Below are 21,554 nucleotides of genomic sequence, written 5' to 3' on the forward strand. Positions count from 1 at the left end.
AATGTCTAGATTGTTGTGAAATATTAGTTTAATATGTTTTACATTTATTTATGTTATGGACTATTTTTTGATGAAACAAAGATGTGCTGCATTCTCTTATGTTGCATTTATTTAACTCTGTGAAGCTGTGTTACTTCGCCTGCCTAAAACATGATTGGTCTAATAAAGAGCTGAGTGGCCAATAACTCGGCAAGAGAAAGAAATAAGTGGGGCTGGCAGGCAGAGAGAATAAAGAGAAATAAGGAGAAATCAGGACTCCAAAGAAAAGAGATGAGGGAGGAGCAAGAAAGCCAGGGTAGGTGGATGCCACCCAGCCACCAAGCCAGTCGTGGAGTAAGAAGTAAGGAAAAATGTATAGAATAAAGAAAGGTAAGAAGCCTAGAGTCAAAACATGGTTAAAGAGAAACAGGATAATTTAAATTAGAAAACTAACTAGAAAAAGCCAAGTTAAGGCTGTGCATTCATAAGTAAGAAGGAGTTTCTTTGTATTTATTTGGGAGCTGGGTGGTAAGCCCCAAAGGAAAATACAAACAACTTCACTGGATTACACATGGAGATTAACTGGGAGTCCTGGAATGGCACACATACAACACCACATGTATGGAGATTAACTGGGAGTCCTGGGACGGCACATGTACAACACCACATGCATGGAGATTAACTGGGAGTCCTGGGACGGCACACATACAACCCCACATTTATGGAGATTAACTGGGAGTCCTGGGACGGCACATGTACAACACCACAAGTATGGAGATTAACTGGGAGTCCTGGGACGGCACATGTACAACACCACATGCATGGAGATTAACTGGGATTCCTGGGACGGCACATGTACAACACCACATGCATGGAGATTAACTGGGAGTCCTGGGATGGCACACATACAACACCATATGTATGGAGATTAACTGGGAGTCCTGGGACGGCACATGTACAACACCACATGTATGGAGATTAACTGGGAGTCCTGGGACGGCACACATACAACACCACATTTATGGAGATTAACTGGGAGTCCTGGGATGGCACATGTACAACACATGTATGGAGATTAACTGGGAGTCCTGGGATGACACACATACAACACCACATTTATGGAGATTAACTGGGAGTCCTGGGATGGCACATGTACAACACATGTATGGAGATTAACTGGGAGTCCTGGGATGGCACATGTACAACACCACATGTATGGAGATTAACTGGGAGTCCTGGGATGGCACACATACAACACCACATGTATGGAGATTAACTGGGAGTCCTGGGATGGCACATGTACAACACCACATGTATGGAGATTAACTGGGAGTCCTGGGACGGCACATGTACAACACCACATGCAAGGAGATTAACCAATATTTCAATTTGCCAGGTTTGTAACTAACTCATAAAATAGTTTATCACTTTTTTTATAGTCTATAAATGTGTGCGTGGATGTGTGTGTATGTTTCTGTGTGTGTTTGTAATTTGCTATCTGGTCTAGGTGTTTGGCACTAGAGGGGTTCCAACACATCAACAGAAAGATGAGGGAATGGTGGGATTCATTGATTCCCTACTTAAATGCTTCTCATTTAAATAAAGATCTGCCTTTTGTAACAGGTTCATCTCTTATTATCAAGTAGCTTTCTCATTAAATAGCTAGATAGCACATGTTTATTACTTGGCCCTGAAGTTTAATTAAGGATTTTTAATTTTGTGAAGTATCATTGCTCACTCTAGATCATCAAGCATCTTTTCTGTGGCTATACAGAAAATGAAGGCTTTAATTAATGACTATCTTCAAATTGCAGTGCTCTTGAAACCTGTATCCATCAAGTACAGTTGTTAATTTTCTCTTGGGATCAATTCATAGCTATTTGTCATCAAACTATTACCTGATATTTTGTTGCTGATGTTAGTTTAGGACATTTTTACTATGATTTTTAACATGAGCTTTCATGTTGCTTGTATTATTTTAATAAAATACATGTTTAATAATCTTTTAGCTTGATTATGTAATGTATCTCATTTATTTGTAATTACTTTGCAGAAATTTTGCTATTTCATTTTGTGCATTGTTATTACTGATATGTTAATGTGCACTATCATTTTAAAGTGATTTTAAACTGCTGGTGTCTTGTCAGTGTTTTTGTAGTTTTCAAGATTATTTTGATGAGAATGCCCTCACTATTTCTGTTACTTATTTTTGTGGAATCTCACTGGAGTTTAGTGTGTGGTGTAAAGTGCAGCAGGGTTCACACATCACTCGGTTTATTAAAACCGTGCATTTTTTATCATCAATGTTCAAGGTTGATATGCCATATAATTGGTCTAAGATTAATTACAGGAGGTGGGTTAAAGTCAATGGTAATGAGTATGCCCACTACCTTTTCGATCTTTTCAGTAAGGGTCACTGCATTTAACAGGTTCCTAATAAGAATTCCCAAGCACCATCCTTTATACTTTTTCTGTTCCTGCTACACCAAGCACACCACTGGACAGGTTCCAAAGTTCTGTCTCAATCCCATGCATACAATGCCATTTCTTCATCTTCACTCCATCAGACAAGAATCTTCTCTTTGTCTCCCACATGACATTAGTCCTTATTGCTACAATGTGGGGCCCTTCAACTGATGGAGGAAGGTCATTGGTTAAATAATAAAGAAACTGCCTTGGCCCATTTATAGGCCAGCCCTTAGGTGGGTGGAGTAAACAGAACAGAAGGCTGGGAGAAAGAAGCCGAGTCAGGAGTCGCCATGATTCTCCCATTCCAGACAGACGCAGGTTAAGATCTTTCCTGGTAAGCCAGCTCGTGGTACTACACTGAATATTAGATCAATATGTAAGAGCTAGCCAATAAGAGGCTGGAACTAATGGGCCAGGCAGTGTTCAAAAGAATACAGTTTCCGTGTAATTATTTCGGGGCATAAGTAAGCCATGCGGGCGGCCGGGTGCCGGGGACGCAGCCCTGCCGCACATATTACAACATTCAACTGTGGTGGGATTCCCTACTTAAATAGTTACAGATTTCTATAAATTTCAGTTTACTCTTGCAGTCCCATCTCTGTCTCCCAAACAATCTACTCATCAACCTCCTCTATCTCTATCTCCCCAACCCCATTCCCCTTTATCCCCAACTCCTTATTTCCCATCTCTCCACCCTATCTTTTCCCATCTCCTAGCCTTCTCTATTTCTATTTTAGGTCCTCTGTATCTCCATCTCCTGACCTCCACTTTCTTTTGCCCTTCTCTCTACTGCCATCATTGAGTAAGCACTCTTGGTGGGTCTTAGCTCTGATTCAAAACAATGATGTCAGCTAACCAGAAATGTAAATCTTTGACCAGAATCCAAAATGAATCTCTTCTAACTTAATGTGATTCTATCCAGGATCTCCTATAAATACTGTGAGTTATTGAGTTATTGATTCCTTCCACCTCTACACTAATGCTCCTAAGAAAGTTAATGAGATTAGGATATACCTATATCAGTAGAATAATCTTGGGACTATTGAATGTGGACATGCAGAGGCCAAGAGAGTCTATTGACATGGAATACACACACACACACACACACACACACACACACATACATACATTTTTCGAAACAAGATTTCTCTGTGTAACAGCCCTGACTGTTCTGGAACTCACTTTATAGACCAGGTTGACCTCATACTTACAGAGATCTGCCTGCCTCTGCCTCCCAAGTTCTGGGATTGAAGGAATATACCACCACCACCAGGCAACATGGACTATTCTTATGATGCTGCCCCTACTAAGTCTGTATGTCTTAAAGATGAGAAAATGCACGTGAGCCAAAATTACATATCAACAAAAAATTTTGAAGTGAATCAGAATAATTACATGTTACATAGTGTTTTATTGCTGTTAAGAGACAACATTAGCAAACCAACTTATAGAAGAAAGCATTTACTGGGGGTTTCTTATAGTTTCAGAGAGTGAATTTATTATTACCATGGCAGGGATTGTGGTGATAGTCAGGCATCACACTGAAGCAGTAGCTGAGAACTTAATCTTGATCTGAAGGCAGGAGGAAAATAAAGAAATCAAGACTTAGCCTGGAGTAAGCTTTGAAATCTCAAACCTACTTCTCCTCCAAAAAGAAAGAATGACACAGCTCCAAAACCATATCCTAATCTTTCCTAAATGGTCCACCAACTGGGAGTCCAAAATTCAGGGTCATTCTTTTCTTTTCTTTCTTTTCTTTTCTTTTCTTTTCTTTTCTTTTCTTTTCTCTTTTCTTCTCTTCTCTTCTCTTCTCTTCTCTTCTTTTTTCTTTTAGAATACAAGGTTTCTCTGTATAGCTTTGCCTTTTCAAAGAGAGCTTGAAGAACTGACATAGTATTGCCTAGAATAATACTCACACAACTGAAGACCGAAGCTAGCTATCTGCTGTACCTGTTCTGTACCTTCTAGATCTCAAGAAAAGGGAAAACATGATCAGAGTTATCCTGCTAAACTTTCCTTTCATAGTGCTGAGTCTATTAACACTAAGTTCCTGAGATTACACACAAATTTGGTGCAGCAAATTCAGTGAAAGAGAACAAACAGGGTTTTCTTTTCTATCAGTGCTTAGACACCTTTGGAAAGAGATAAAGACAGATTTGTCAAACCACAGGGGAGCTGTCTGCTATTCTATGTCTTGAATGAATTTCTTTCTTAGTCCCTTCTTACAGGCTACAGACATCAAAAAGATTTTTCCTGCAGTTTTCTCATTTCTTCTGCAAGACAAAGGAGGCAAAGGCCATACTCTGAGTTCAACCAGCAATGCCCAATCACAAGTTAATGTTCACTATTCACCGCAGTCTTACCCCGGCTGACCCAGTCATCTGACTGAGCCTCATTCCCTATAATATCCTTATATATTACATCAGATTGTCTTTATCTTCAAAATGCATATTTCCTTTACTTAAGGAGGCTCTTCTTCTTTCTTTCTGGTGGGGGTCTTGGGGTGAGTGGGTGGTGGTGATGGTTTGAGACAGGTTTTCTCCGTGAAACAGTCCTGCCTATCCTGGAACTCTTTTTGTTGAACTGGTTGGGCTTGAACTTAGAGATATACCTGCCTCTGCCTCCAGAATGCTGGAATTAAAGGCATGAGCTACCACTACCTGGCTTCCTCTTAATGCAAAGAATAGAATGCACACAACTTAGGTGAAGTTGTAAGCTCCTAGTAAATAACATTCACAAAACCCTGAAATTTTTAAAATAAATCAAAAAATTAGTCTTTTGTAAAATTTAAAGACAGCTCTTCAATTCATCTATACAAATAAGAAAATTGTAATGCATTGCTCTAAGCAATAAAATGTATTTTAAAAATTAAAGAATTTATAGAGGAATGACTGCCAATGTTCAACTGTCTTGACATTATCTAATTATATAAAGTGTATATATTCATCTGAGTGCTTCCTTATTCCTTCATGGGAATGTTTAAATATGATAATAACTCCAGGGTAGACAGTTGGATGTTTCATCGCTGTCAGTGTAACTAGGCTGGGACTCACCCAGAACACTGTAGTCTGCCTTACTACTATTCCCTAAGTGGCTGGAACAACAGGCCTGCATCACCAGCCCTGGAGGCTGATGTATTTCTTATGAATTAGTACTTAAACACACAAGCTGATTAATTTTACATTCAACTTTTAAAAATGTTTATTATACATATTGGTCATATGTAACACTGGGTCTCATGACATTCTCATTTAAGTGCACCGTGTTCTTTACTCAACCTTCAGTGTCGTCGTCTCGCCCCCCCCCCCCCCCGCTCACTGGCCCTCAGTTTCCTCTCCTGCCCCCCCCCATTGGCCCTCAGTTACCTCTCCTGACCCTCCCATTGGCCCTCAGTTACCTCTCCTGAGCCCCCCACTGGCCCTCAGTTCCCTCTCTTGCCCCCCACTGGCCCTCATCTCCCTCTCCTGACCCCCCACTGGTCCTCATCTCCCTCTCCTGTCCTCCCCACTCCAACTGGTCCTTCTCCAGTTCTCAGCTAGGCCACCCTCTACTTTCATGTCCTTTTAATTTTTTAGAGACCTAAAGAGTTTAATTGGGTGACTTTTAGGGGCATTGGTGAGGGGTTGAAGGCTCATGGGCACCTTGCCAATGGCTACACCACTGAGGAAAATGTCTCTCCCTCTGCCAGCAACCATTAACTGTCTAGAAGGCCTCAGCCAGAGGGGGGCCTCACACATGGTTCCCTGCTCCCTGCGGTACCAGGTGTTCAGTTCACCAGAGTCTGCAGAAGAAACAGGGTCACTCTAGGAAGGTTTTGGAGACAACTTCTGGTGAACCGACTGACTAGCTTTGCAAAAGATTTTTTTTATTGTTACACAATTTACACCTTTTATCAAGTCCACACACCAAAACCTCTTACCTGAAACTCCCCAGAGACAAATGCCAAAGCAACTCCCAGTCACAGGACTTCTCAGTCTGTGGAGTCCTCTCACAGGCAACTTTTGCATAGGTTTTGAATCCCTAGGAAGCTCTCAGGTAAGATTTACATACTTCAGACAGAAGATAGCAGACAGAAATCGCAGATCAAAGCCAGGTGCTAACACTGGGACCGGATGTTGGTGGGCCCAGCAGTCTCTGCAGACCGGATGTTGGTGGGCCCAGCAGTCTCTGCAGACCGGATGTCGGTGGGCCCAGCAGTCTCTGCAGACTGGATGTTGGTGGGCCCAGTAGTGCTCAGGTGCACCGCAGGCAATTGCAGCACAGCGGCTGTGAGTTCAGAAAGCAGACCATGCCACGGTAACCCGTTCTTCCCTCTCCCCATAGTCAAAAGAGATTTTCCAACTTATCCACTATGCGAATACACGGCTCCTGCCCCTTGTTACTGCTCTTTTGTCCCTGCCTACTTCATGCACACCGTCTGTCAGTGATGAACTCACAGACGCCTCCTCTGCAGCTTTTGAGAGGCCAGACACAGCAAAGAAGATGAATTAAGAGGCAGGAGAGATGGCTTAGCAGGCAGAGACACGTGCCACAAACCTACCAACCTGAGTTTCCAGGGAACAAAATGTAGAAGCTAAGAGCTCTGAGCCAGCAAGTTGTCCTCTGACCTCCGTATTTCTTGCTGTGACCGGATCCTAGTGTGGGCACAAATACACACACACACACACACACACACACAGAGTTTTGTTTTGTTTTGCTTTGTTTCTGTTTCGAGAAAGGGTTCCTTGTAGCTGTAGCTGTCCTGGAACTCACTTTGTAGACCAGGCTGGCCTTGAACTCACAGAGATCCGCCTGCCTCTGCCTCCCGAGTGCTGGGATTAAAGCGTGCACTACTGGGAAAATTTAGACCTCCCAGTCTCCCTTACCAGGTGATGCTGAAGGTTGGGGGACCTCACTTGGAACAGCGTGGAGTAGCTGTTATCAGAAGCCTGAGTAGATCCCCTCTCTCAGCCCACGTGGCCCCTGCTCCTCTCAGGTCTATTCATCCTCTATTCATCCTCTGAACCCTAACCCCCAGATCCTTGGCTCCCCCAGCGCATTTGCCAGCACTACTACGTTTTTGGAGGACGAAAGAAGGGGTTAGGAACTGTTCATCTAGAATTTCAAGAGATGTCCTTACAATTCTAAATTTGGAGACCATGTTTTTGTTTTTATTTTTTAAAAAATCTCACATTTCCTCAAGTAAATTCAAAAATCGGATTTGGACCTACATGTTCTAGCTCACTAACATCATAAATCTTTATTCTATCTTCTCCCTCACCTCTCTCTTTCTCTCTCTCTCTCTCTCTCTCTCTCTCTCTCTCTCTCTCTCTCTCTCTCGTCTGTCTCCTTCCTTCTCTCCTTCTCTCCTTCCTTCTTTCCTTTCGAGCCTGGAACTCCCAGACCTTTACCTCTAAAGCGCTGGGATAATAAGTACGTGACCCTCCACCCTTGGCAGTTTTCCTGGCATCCTTTTCCCTCCTTAATGTGCTTGTGTGAAATCTAACTGGCAACTTGTGACCTCACTCAGCCCACGATCTAATCCTCCTGGCAAGTGGTACTGTGAGCCAACACCGTGAAATCCGGCAACCAGTGACTTAACTCAGCCCACACCGAGCCAGAGTTCCCTGGCACCCGGGGTCAGAGGGAAGTAAGGGCTCCCCAACCGAGCTGCAGGTCACCGGGCTGTGGCGCCCTGGGTCTCGCGGCCACCTCCGCTGAGGTCCTGGGTCGCGTGCCCAGGCGCGTAGGGACTGTTACGTCCTGCTCAGATGCCAGCCTCCCCCGTGGGAGCCGGACCGCAGCCCTCGCCAAGGTGGGGGGGGGAGCACCGCTAAAGGAAGCTGTCAGCGGGGCTGTCATGGAAGACCCGCAAACGGACCCTAGATTTTGAGTAACCCTTAAAAAACACATTTTTAGGTTGGGCCTGACTGCACACTCCTTTAATCCCAATTCTGCAGTTGCAGAGGCAGGAGGATTTCTGAGTTCGAGGCCAGCTTGATCTACATGGGGAGCTCTGGGAGAGCTAAAACTACACAGTGAGACCCTATCTCAAAATAATTAGAGTCACTCTTTTAATCCCAGCATTTGAGAGGCAGAGGCAGGCAGATTGCTGGGAGTTCGAGGCCAGCCTACTCTATATAGCCAAGTTCTAGGACAGTCAGAGGTACATAGACCCTGTCTCAAAGTAATAAATAAATACGTCATAGGAAATTACACATGATAATAGAAGAAAATATGTAGAATTGATGAGAAACTCATATAGTACATATGAGATGTTAATACATAGTCTTGTGTATGATAATAATCACCTATAATATACTATAACAGAAGTTTCCCTGTTCTCAGTGTTACAGAATAAAAAAGGTATGTGATATAAGTTTCTAAGTTTTGCTGTCTCCCCTTCCGAAACCTAAAAGGAGCAAACATTTAATATGAAGGATTTGGCAGGGGGTCTTTTTGTTTTGTTTTGTACTCTTGAGACTAAGTCTCACTGCGTAGCCCAAGTTGGCCTTGAACTCTTGAACCTTCTGTCAGCCTCAGGAGTTCTGGTGTGCTGGGCATAAAATCATGCTAAAATCAGCTAAAATCTTGGTATCTTTTGAATGTTCACAGTATCTACAGCAGGCACAGACACTCGCAGCAGACTGTAGCTTCAGCTCCAGGAGATCTGACCTCCACAGGTACCTATACTCATGTGCACCCCTCTACACACACAACTAAAAAAAATCAGCTGGGGGGGGGGGTACCTCACCCAGCAAGTAGCACTCTCTCTTCTCAAAACTTGCTGGATGGCTCCTGATCTGTTCCCCAAGAGGATGCTGGCTGCACTCAGAAGAGGCCCAGAGGCACTTCCTAGCCAGAGAAAAACTGGGATATGCCAACATCCCTGAGGCTCAGATGGAATAAAAGAGGGCTGAGAACACCATCTGAGAACCACAGCTCCTCTGCCTCCTGTTCTGTGGGGAATCGAGGATGCACACAGTCCCAGCCATGTGTTCCTCAACACACTGTACACCCTCAAACCGTGAACAAAATAAATCCTTCATGTCAGGTCACAGTGAGAAGACTAATGGGAAAAGGCCCCTTCACACTGAACCCCTAGTCCTAGCAGCGTCTCTGTTTATAGGAACGGTGCCAAGAACTGGTATGAGGCATCCAGATGCTCACAGGGACACAGACGGAGCACAAGGAAGAAAACCATTTCTGCAGTGTGCTGGAGTAGCCCAAACCGCTTAGCCAGGGGGCCAGCTGCTTCCAGGCCTGGATGTTGTCCTTCTGTAGCCACTGTCCAATGATCATCTCCATGTACAAGAGGGGGATCCCCACCAGCAGCAGCAGGATGAGGTACATCAGCAGAAAGCTGCCTGTGGAGGGGTGGGATCTTGTTCAGGCAGCTGGGAGCCCCTCAGCCCTCACTCTCCTCCCTGGGGGGGGGTCTCGACACCCCTTCCTTAACCTCACAGCATAGGCTCTGGCTTCACCTCCTCCATTCTGGTGGCACAGGTATGGGAAATGCCAAATGCTGCCAAGTCCAATGGAGAAGGTCACCAAGATCAGGATATTCTATGTCGTCTTCTCCTGGAAGTGGTTTGGGATCTTGGTAATTCGAACCTCTCTGGTCCTGAAGCCCCAGGACACGGATATGGGGTCACCGTGCATACCAGAAAGCCCAGGGAGGTAGAGGTGATAGCAGAGCTAGGACAAGTCTCTGCGTGGTGAGGTGGGTGTCAGGGATGGTGACCAGAGAGTCCCGTCAAGAGCTTGCTTGAGGTAGCTATGGCCTCTTCCGTGGGACACTTACTGGGGACACCGGTGGTGTACATGAACCTGTCCTCTGGACAGCTGGAGGTCCTGAGGCTCAGCAGGAAGGAGGCCACTGGGACACTGACAAGCACTGAGATCCTCATCCTAATAATCTGATTGATATAGAGGATGACCCAGGTGGCACAGAGGCACAGGGTGATGTTCAGGACCAGCATCTCAATCCTTTCTTCCACCTGGCTGGAGGCATCAAGGGTTGTGTGATACCTGAAATACTGGTAGGGCACTGTCCGAAGGCACTGGATCTCGGGGGGGAGGAGGCGGCAGAGATTCAGATATTTACAGGTCACCTCACAGGGTGCTTCCAATAGCTAAGGCAACTAACCCATCTCCCTGTCCCTCTCCTTACTATTCATACTGATGTTCCCATGGTCACAGGAATGCATTTTGCATTGTTCCCAGGGTGGAGGGTAATCAAGGGACTGGCCCAGGTACATGACATTCCAGGAGATCATAGTGCTGTTGTACAGGCTCACCAACACACAAGCCTGAGGAAAACAAGGTGGGCCTGAGGGGCAACATGGAGGAGACAGGGCACCAGGAACTTGTGGGTCTGACAACCCCAACCTACCAGTGTGCTAGAGTAGCCCAAACCGCTTAGCCAGGCAGCCAGCTACTTCCAGGCCTGGATGATGTCCTTCCGTAGTCACTGTCCTATTATCATCTCCATGTAAAAGAGGAAGATCCTCACCACCAGCAGCAGGATGAGGTACATCAGCACAAAGCTGCCTGCAGAGGGGTGGGATCTTGCTCAGGGTGCAGCTGGGTGCCCCTCAGCCCTCACACTCCTCCCTGGGGGGTCTTGACACTCCTTCCTTAACCTCATAGCATAGGCTCTGGCTTCACATGTATGGGAAACGCCATATGCTGCCAAATGGATATCATAAGGGTGTAATTATTTCAGAATTTGGGTCTAAAGATATGATGCTTTGGAGAGGGTCTTCTTTTGTTTTCACAGACGATGAGACCCGGTGGATTGCTTCTGTCCCAATATGGTATGATACACCATGCCTTCCTAAAAGATTGCTGTGAACACCCTCAAAAAATTTCTTCATTCAGTTGCCAACTGAGATGAAGCTGGCACACAGGTTACACTATGGAAGACCTAAATAACAGCACCCCTGTACAGCAAGAAGAAGTTTCGAGAGAAATAACTATGCCCATATTTCCAAATATTGTTTATAAATGTTCTTTTACATTTAAAGGGGGATATGATATAGATATGAATAATTTGCATTGGTATGGATTTTAAGGTCAATTTTGTTATATGTATATGTATTTCTGTTCTTGACTAAGGTATGTGATTGTGTAGTTCATTTAAAAATGTAATGTATAATTAGAAAATATAGGTTGTTAATGGATAATCATCTATAATAATCAAGTTTATAGTCATGTTAGTTAGATTTTCTAGATATATATAGATATATTTCAGTTAGATAGGCATTCTTCATATCTTTCAAAGACTACAGAATATGGCATTTAATGTTTTAATAACCTAGAGCTTTTTATGACAATGAGACATGTCTTCTCCTGGCAGCACTAATCTACTTCAAGAAGAAGATGGGCATCGAAGAGGCTCCTTATAGAGTTTGATAGTCTTTTGGGCAAGAAACTGCTCTTGCCTGGACTGTTGCATAAACTGGACATGAAGAACCTTCAGAGAGAGGACTGCTGAACTTGCCTAAAAGTGAGATGGTCTTTCAGAGTTCCTGATTCATGAAAGAGTCTGTGAAATATTCTGCAGGACACAGCAGATAGTGACTGAACTGTCTTTGAAATTTCCTGATTCATGGAAAAGTCTGCTGGATACTATGGGCCTAAAGGCTGAAGATAGATGCCCCAATGGTACAAAAGAACTTTGGGTTACTGTCCAGACAGGGAAATATCTCTGTCATTTCTAGAGTTTTGGACTTCTTGTTTGCTTAGGTAATATTATATCCTTCTAGAGTCTTTGATGGAGTTGAAGAATGGTTAGTTATAGTTATAGTTTTCCTTAGTTATGATAAAAGATAAAATAGATATAAATATTGTAATTGTAATTCTTACTTGATAACTGTTTTGTTATATGTAATTTTACTCTGTTAAAATTAAAGCCTTCTTTTTTGTTTAAACAGAAAAGGGCGAAATGATGTGGGAGTGTCATCATCTATCTATCTGTTGCTTTCATTGGTTAATTAATAAAGAAACTGCTTGGCCTTTGATAGGCCAACCCTTAGGTGGGTGGAGTAGACAGAACAGAATTCTGGGAGAAAGAAAGCCGATTCAGACAGTCTCCATGACTCTCCTCTCCAAGACAGACGCAGGTTAAGATCTTCCTGGTAAGCTACCACCTTATGGTGCTATACAGATTATTAGAAATGGAATAATCAAGATGTGAGAATTAGCCAATAAGAGGCTAGAACTAATGGGCCAAGCAGTATTTAAAAGAATACAATTTGTGGGTTATTATTTCCGGGGCTAAGCTAGCCATGTGGGAGCTGAGCAGGAACACAGCACACCACTCCACACAACAGTGTGTTTAACATACAGGTGTTAAAAATATATGTAGGCTAAAGGTTAAAGTTCTTAAAAAAAAGAGAGTAGTTGGGTGTGGTGGTACAAACCTTTAATCCCAACACTTGGCAGGCAGAGGTAAATTGACCTCTGTGACTTCAAGTTGTGGTAGCACACACCTTTAATCCCAATGGCTGGGAGACAGAGACTGAGGGATCTCTGTGAGTTCAAGGACAGCCTGGTCTACAGAGTTATTCCAGGACAAAGATATACAGAGAACTTGTCTCAAAAAGTAAAAGTAAAACTAAAAGAAATAGAGGTTAAAGTAAAGCCACATAAAGATGGAAAATACACAGAGAATCTTGATACTGTATACTATTATGCTCTCTTTGAATTGTTTAAATGCTGAGGAAGGAGCAACAGTTGCTAAAAGATATTTGTTTATAAATGCTGCTGAACTAACCCAAGATAGATATTTTGAAAATACCTTGACTTCAAAATTTGGATCTAAGGATATGATACTTTGGAAAAGAGATTCTTCTTTTGTTTTCACAGAAAATGAGACCCTGTGGATTGCTTTTATCCCAATATGGTATGATGGACCACGTCCTCCTGAAAGGTTGCTGTGAACAGCCTCAAGAATCTAGCACACAGGTTATACCATGAAAGACCTGAATAACAGCACCTCCATTCAGCATGAAGCAGTTTGGAAAGAAATAACTATGTCCATATTCCCAAATATTGTTTATAAATGTTCTTTTACATTTAAAGGGGGATATGATATAGATTTGAATAATTTGCATTGATATGAATTTTAAGGTCAATTTTGTTATGTGTAATTGTATTTCTGATCTTGATTAAAGTATTGTGATTGTGTAGTTCATTTAAAAATGTAATGTATATAAGTTGTTAATGGATAATCATCAATAATCAAGCTTATAGTCATGTTAGTTAGATTTTCTAGATATATAGAGGTATATTTCAACTAGATAGGCATTCTTCATATCTTTCAAAGACTACAGAATATGGCATTTTAAATGTCTTAATAACTTAGGATTGTTCATGACAGTGAGACACGTCTGCTTCTGACAGCACCAATCTACTTCAAGAGGAAGATGGGCATCGAAGAGGCTTCTTGTGGAATTTGATAGCCATTTGGGCAAGAAACTGCTCTTGCCTGGACTGTTGCATAAACTGGACACAGAGAACCTGCAGAGAGAGGACTGCTGAACTTGCCTAAAGGTGAGATGGTCTTTCAGGGTTCCTGCTACATGAAAGAGTCTACAAGACATTCTGCAGGACACAGCAGATAGTGACTGAACTGTCTTTGAAATTTCCTGCTTCATGAAAATATCTGCTGGATACTATGGGCCTGAAGGTTGAAGATTAATGCCCCAACGGTACAGAGGAACTTTGGGTAACTGCTCAGGCAGCGAGATGTCTCTGTCCTTTCTAGAGTTTTGGAAGTTTCTTACTTCTTGTTTGCTTAGGTAATATTATTTCATTCTGGAGTCTTTGATGGAGTTGAAGAATTGATAGTTATAGTTTTACTTAGTTATGATAAAAGATAAAATAGATATAAATATTGTAACTGTAATTCTTGCTTGATAACTGTTTTGTTATATGTAATTTTACTATGTTAAAGTGAAAGCCTTTTTTGTTTGAACAGAAAAAGGGGAAATGATGGAGGATGGTCATATGTCTATCTGTTGCTTTCATTGGTTAATTAATAAAGAAACTGCCTGGCCTGATAGGTCAGAAAATAGGAGGGTGGAGTAGACAGAATAGAATGCTGGGAAGAAGGGAAGTGAGGTCAGATGCTATGGAGCCAGCCACCAGGTCAGACATGCTGAATCTTCCCCATTAAGCCACCACCTCGTGGTGCGACACAGATTATTAGAAATGTGTTAATCAAGATGTGCGAGTTAGCCAATAATAGGCTGAAACTAATGGGCCAGGCAGTGTTTAAAAGAATACAATTTGTGTGTTGTTATTTTGGGGCATAAACTAGCCAGGTGGCCGGGAGTTGGCCTGCAGCTCCTTCTATAAAAACAAAAGACACAGAAGCTCTAGGGCCTGAGTTTGGTCTCCAGCACCCATGTGTAAGACCAGATAGAAAGGGATCCTTGGAACCCAGAACTGGGGTAGTGGGGACAGGAGGATTGAGGGTCCTAGTCTAATCAGCATGCTCCAGGGCAGTGAAACCTGTCTCAAGAACAAGGTGGACAGCGAGAAGGAGTGGAATTAGCAGGGCCCAGACTGCATGCTAAGACGCACAGGAAAAAGAGCAGAACAGAAATATAAGAGACTGGATCCAGGAACATGATTCTGGGCAGTTTGGGAGTGTGGGTGACATTGGGGTGGGTGCTGGGACGCTCCTCTCATATGTGTGTGCAGCAGTGTCTGCACAAGCCTGCGGAGGCCAGAGGTCAACCTTTGGTGTCTTTCCTTAGGCACTGCCCTGCTTGTCCATCTCCCACTGACCGGTTCACTCTCCAGCACCCCCCCCCAGCACCTCCCTCCTCCTCATAGCGTCCTACCCACCCTCAACCTTACTAATGTTTTCTCTATCTTCCTTCTCCTGCTTTTTGTGACCTACCTGCCTAGATGATGATTTTCTCCATATTCTTCCCCTACAATGTCCTCTGCTGCTTCCTCATCTGCAGTCTCTTCCTGCAAGGAGGGATGGCTAGCCTCAGGCACCTGGTGACCATAGAGGCGAGTCCCTCTCTACCTCACTCCCCAGGCCTCCCAGGTTCGTTGCTCTGTCGGCCTTACCTCACTTGGAAACCCTCTCCTCCACAGCTATCTTGTCATCACTGGACACATGGCATCAGGGTGGAGGCCATGTGCTCTACTCCCTCGGCCTTGGCATAGGCACCATCATCACTTTCTCTTCCTAACAGACTAGAGGTGACAACTGCATCAAGTTGGCCTTCTTTATGGCCATGGCCAACCTGGTGACATCGTTGCTGAACACGGCCATCATCTTTCTGGTGCTGGGCTTCTGGACCACAACCAGCGGGCCCAGCTGTGTTGAGAAGTGAGTGGCACAACCTCACAATGCTAGCAGAAGCTTTTCCTCCTCAGCTCCCCTTCAGCACCACAGTCCTGTCGGTCAGACCCTTCCATTGAACCCCACTTCACCTCATCCTCAGAGTAAACAACCACTGCCTAATGGAAGAGGACAGTTCCAGAAATTGCAGATGAAGCTAAGGATCATTTTCAGGTTGCTTATTTAACCCGCAAGGCTGCTGTCACATCTTACCATGATGTCACAGCTGCCACGATGCGGGCGGCGGCTGTTGGCACAGGCTGTGTTTGAGTTGGGAAGCACCAAGTGTTTGTGCTTTGCCCAGTTGCTCTGCTTTTTTTTTTTTCAAGGTGTAGCCAGATACTGGGGTGTGTTTGTTTCTTTGTTTTGTTTTGTTTTGTTGTTGTTGTTTGAGACAAGGTCTCACTGTCTATCCATGGCTGGCCTATACTTCACTCTGTAGACCAGGCTGGCTTCACATTTGTAGAGATCCACCTGTATCTGCCTCCCAGTGCTGGGATTAAAGGTGTGCGCCAGGACTAGGGAGATTGCTCAGTGGTTAAGAACACTGACAGCAGCCAGGTGGTGGTGGCACACTCTGGAGGCCCTGGCAGTTGGTTCTCTGAGTTCAAGGCCAGCCTGATCTACAGAGCAAGTTCCAGGACAGCCAGGGTTACACAGAGAAACCCTGTCTCCAGAAACCAAAACAAACAAGCAAACTTGCTGCTCTTCCATAGGACCCTGGGTTCAGTACTCAGCACCCACATGTTGACTTCCAACCATCTATATAGGTCCAGCCCAGGGATCGAACACCCTCTTCTGGCCTCTGAGGACATTGCCCACACAAGTTAGACAAACACACATACATGGAAGACAAAACAACCATACACAAACGATAATAAAGGTATGTTCCATCACAATGGGCACAGAACTGGAATTTGTTTTGTATACACCAATTTTCTCATACTCTTTGAATTATTTCTTTTATCTTTAGAGATATTGCCATGTAATTCCCCCTCCCTTCCTTCCGAGTCCTCCCACAAGCCTCTCCTTGCTCTTTTGTTTCATTGCTGTAGCATTCAGAGGCTTAACAGTTTTCCTTCTAGTTAGGATGTCAAGGGTTAGCAGCAATTTCTGTCTGTCTGTTTGCTTGGCGCATGTGTGCACCTGCATGTGCACGTCTGGGTGTGTGTGTGGAGGTCAGAACACAACTTTGTGGAGTCTGCTTCTCTCTTGTGTGGTTCAGAGATCAAACTCCAAGTTTGAATGGCAAGTGATCTGTCCACTGAACTATCTCATGGACCTAACTCTTTTGAGTTTTTTTGTTTTGTTTTGTTTTTGAGACAGGGTTTCTCTCTGTAGCCCTGGCTGTCCTGGAACTCACTCTGTAGACCAGGTTGGCCTCAAACTCAAAGATCCACCTGCCTCTGTTTCCTGAGTGCTGGGATTAAAGGCATGCATTACCACCACCTGGTTTTTGTTGTTGTTGTTGTTGTTGTTGTTTTTAAAGGCAGGGTCTCATGTTGCCAAAGCTGGCCTTGATCTGTCTATGGATGTAGCTAAGGATGACCTTGAACTTCTGACCCCCCCTTGTCCTCTTGAATGCTGAGGTGACAGGCATGTGCCACCACACCCAGCTTGCACCTGAGAAGCTGAAGGTAAGGCTGCAGCGAGACCACACTGCGCTCGTGCTGCGATGGCTGTCAGCTACCGACTCAGAGGTTCAGGCAGAAACTGTGAGAGCCAGTGTGCAGGGAAGCTAGAGGAAGCCTTGTGCTTTGTTGGTGGGTGTGTAAATTCATGCCACTGCCTTTGGAGACAAGTACTTCTCACAGTCAATCACTTGCACGGGGATTCCATGGCCGCTGCTCACCCACTGACAGACATCTGAGTCACGACTTTGTTCAATGACCCAAAGGATGACTGACCATTTTCTACCTGTAGGTAAACATGGAAGTGCAATCTGAGACCCTAGCAGTAAGATTTCATAAAAAAAGTAAGCATAACCATCCAACTAATGGAATACCAGGCACTAATTAAAAGGACTTGACTAACGCTGTGTTTAGGGGCCTTCATGTCTTAGACACTGTCTTAGCTCCGGTTACTATTGCTATGAAGAGACACCATGACTACAGGAACTTTTGTAAAGAAAATATTTAATTGGGGGGCTGGAGAGATGGCTCAGTGGTTAAGAGCACTGGATGCTCTTCCAGAGGTCATGAGTTCAATTCTCAGCAACCATCTGTAATGAGATCTGGCGCCCTCTTCCGGTATGTGGGCATACATGAAGGCAGAATATTGTATACATAATAAATCTTTTAAAAAAATATTTAATTGGGGTGGCTCACTTACACACACACATATCACATACAACCACACACACCGCACACATCACACACCATACACATCACATACATCACACACCACACACGCACACACCATACACACATCACATACATCACACACACACACACATACAGAGCCCCCAACCATGGACTTCCAGAGCCATGATAGCGTACATCTGTATGTGATTCTCCTCCTCCTTGGTTGGTGATGCTTGGAGAGCCAGACCATTCTCTATCGTCTTCTTTTCTCTTCCTACGCTAGCAGGAGTGTCAACAATCTGGTCGATATGATAATCAAAGGTGTGCTGTCCCAGGCTGCCTGGCCTCCCCAAGGCATCATTCATAAACCTCCAGTAGAATACATGGACTGGATCAGTCAGCTCCCCAGTAAACTCCAGGCGGATGTGGTCCGTTTCTCCCCACCCTGCAGCATCCTGGTACAGAAGGAAAAGGTGTCAAGGAGGCTGGTCTGGCGGCCTTCCCGCAGCCAAGAGAATTGATCTTGGCTCCCCTCCACATCTATGTGCCACAGCTCCATTGTAGCTCACTTCAAGGGACCCAGAAAATGAATGTCACTCAGGTCACACAGTCAAGGAGGGACAACTTTGAACACTTTAACCTCCTTGATTTCCACACTGAGTGGCAGACATGACTAATGAAGTGCTCTCCTAACCCCATCCATCCAGACCCTGCCCTGCCTTAGAGCTCTTCTCCCCACAGTTCAAGGAGGGCCCTGGCCTGGCATACGTGGCCTTCTCTCAAGTCATCTTGCTGTTTCCTGGTTCCTCTTTCTGGGCCATCATCTTTTTCATCGCCCTTGTCTTCATGGGTCTGGCCACAGTGACAACGTTCCTGGAGAGTATTGTGCTTCCTCTGCAGAGAAACATCCCAACCTTCGCGAAGTATCCCAAGCTGATACCAGGTACAAAAGCCCCTACCTTGTGATCTTCCTCTCACTTACCTCACCCGAAGCATCCCGGGGTCACATGGACCCCCTAGTTCACAACCCCCAGTGTACCCCATCCACGTCCACCCTTAGTGACTGTCTGCTTGGGAGGACTTCTGGGCAGCCTTGTCCAATTCAGTCGTTCCGGCAGCTACGTGGTGTTCCTGTTTGATGACCACCTGGTCCCTATGGTCCTCGTCATTATTGTGGTGCTCCAGAACCTTTGTCTATGGAATCAGGAGGTAATTTCCAATCCTGGGGGGAGGGGGGCTTAGCTATCCAGTTTATCCTAGGCTTTCAGGGGGCAGAGGCACTGCATGGGAGTTAAGGTCCTCAGAGAGTGGGCAGATCCTCCAGGAAGATGCATTCCTAAATGCACTGCAGGCCAAGGGCTGTGGTGGTACCATCTGTGGACTGAACGATTCTCATGGGTAACAAAACATGGTCCAGAGCCAGGGAGGCCTGGTCCCCCACACTAAGCATCAGGAGTTTCCAAGAGTTGGAGATAGAAGGTCTACCTATGCCCAGGTATGCCCAGGCCTTACGTCCCAATGGCTACCTCCTTCATCCAGGTTCAGGGCTGAGATGTTCTACCAGCTGGGCCGCTGGGCACCCTTCACCTTCTTGTGGACTTACGTGACCCTGACCACTCTGCTGGTGCTGCTCGCCATCTACTTTCTGAATCTCTACCACAGGAAATCCCTCTATTACATCTCCTGGAATGACAGTATGGTGCGCCCTGGGGACCTGGGGACACTCTACCCAGACTGAGCCCTTCCCCTGTGGTCCACTGTCCCTGTCTCCAGAGCCAGGAAGTGAAGCAGCCTTACCAGAAGATAGTCCTGGGCTGGATCACATTCCTCAGCATCCTGGCTTTGCTGCCCATCCCTGTGTATCTGCTGCAGCACTGGTGGAACCAGGACGACCAGGTCATCTGTGAGGTCTTTAAAAAGCCTTCATCCTCCAAAAGGACAGAAATGTGATCCAACAAGGTCAGCCAGTGGCTTGCATACACGCTAAGAAGACTCACACTCAGAGGCCAGGACAAAGGTGGCCAGGTTCCACTCCCAAGAAAGAACCCCACAGATGCCATCCCCCTTCAGCTCCTAAACCTGTTGACAAAAAGTGACAGTGAAATTTTCTCCAGTTTCAGCCTTCGAGGTGACTCCACTGTCCCCAACAATCCTGAGGCACCAAAGCCCACTGTCCTCCCAGCAGGTGACCTTGGCTGCCACAGCACTGGACAGAAAGGACAGGCATAAGGCTTCTGAAGTGGCCATGTTATATGTTTTTAGTCTCTGGTGATGCACATCAAGCCAGTACCACAGAAAGCAGAAGACAGGTATGTGGAAACCCAGCGGGAACATCTGTGAGAGCCCTCACATGCCAACTTAGAAGCCCATCTTCCAGCAGTTTGGATGCTGTGCTCAGGGCAGGCCCAGGGACCCCTGACTCTCTGAGATATGGACACAACTTTGGTGTGCCCAGGTCGGACACAGTGCTCCCTCTAGCCCTGCCTAGCCCTTTTGCCTGTCAACTGTATGGCCTATCTCCCAGGGACGATGATCTCACATGCTGCCAAGACAGCATTTGTGGTCTGTTAATAAATGAGGTTGGTGAATTACATACCCACTGTGGGCACAGTGTTCTGTCTCACACACACTTCACACATACCCACTGTGGGCAGTGTTCTTTCTCACACATACTTCACACATACCCACTGTGGGCACAGGGTTCTCTCTCACACATACTTCACACATACCCACTGTGGGCAGTGTTCTTTCTCACACACACTTCAGACATACCCACTGTGAGCACAGGGTTCTCTCTCACACATACACTTCACACATACCCACTGTGGGCACAGTGTTCTCTCTCTCTCACACATACTTCAGACATACCCGCTGTGGGCACAGTGTTCTCTCTCACACACACTTCATACATACCCACTGTGGGCACAGGGTTCTCTCTCTCACACACACTTCACACATACCCACTGTGGGCACAGTGTTCTCTCTCTCTCACACATACTTCAGACATACCCGCTGTGGGCACAGTGTTCTCTCTCACACACACTTCAGACATACCCACTGTGGGCACAGGGTTCTCTCTCACACACACTTCACACTTACCCGCTGTGGGCACAGTGTACTCTCTCTCTCACACACTTCACACATACCCACTGTGGGCACAGTGTTTTTCTCTCACTCACACACACTTCACACATACCCGCTGTGGGCACAGTATTCTCTCTCACACACACTTCACACTTACCCACTGTGGGCACAGTGTACTCTCTCTCACACACACACACTTCACACTTACCCGCTGTGGGCACAGTGTTTTTCTCTCACTCACACACACTTCACACATACCTGCTGTGGGCACAGTGTTCTCTCTCTCACACACACTTCACACATACCCACCTTGGGCACAGGGTTCTCTCTCACACACACTTCACACATACCCACTGTAGGCACAGGGT

The 21,554-nt window shown here is 45.3% G+C and overlaps 1 pseudogene; it reads left to right on the plus strand.

Annotated features, from left to right (window-relative positions):
* Positions 1 to 15,351: 15,351 nt before the first annotated feature.
* Positions 15,352 to 20,331, plus strand: LOC130865171 (orphan sodium- and chloride-dependent neurotransmitter transporter NTT5-like; annotated as a pseudogene).
* The last annotated feature ends 1,223 nt before the right edge of the window (positions 20,332 to 21,554 follow it).

Source organism: Chionomys nivalis, chromosome 23, assembly GCF_950005125.1.
Source record: "Chionomys nivalis chromosome 23, mChiNiv1.1, whole genome shotgun sequence".
Taxonomy (NCBI): domain Eukaryota; kingdom Metazoa; phylum Chordata; class Mammalia; order Rodentia; family Cricetidae; genus Chionomys; species Chionomys nivalis.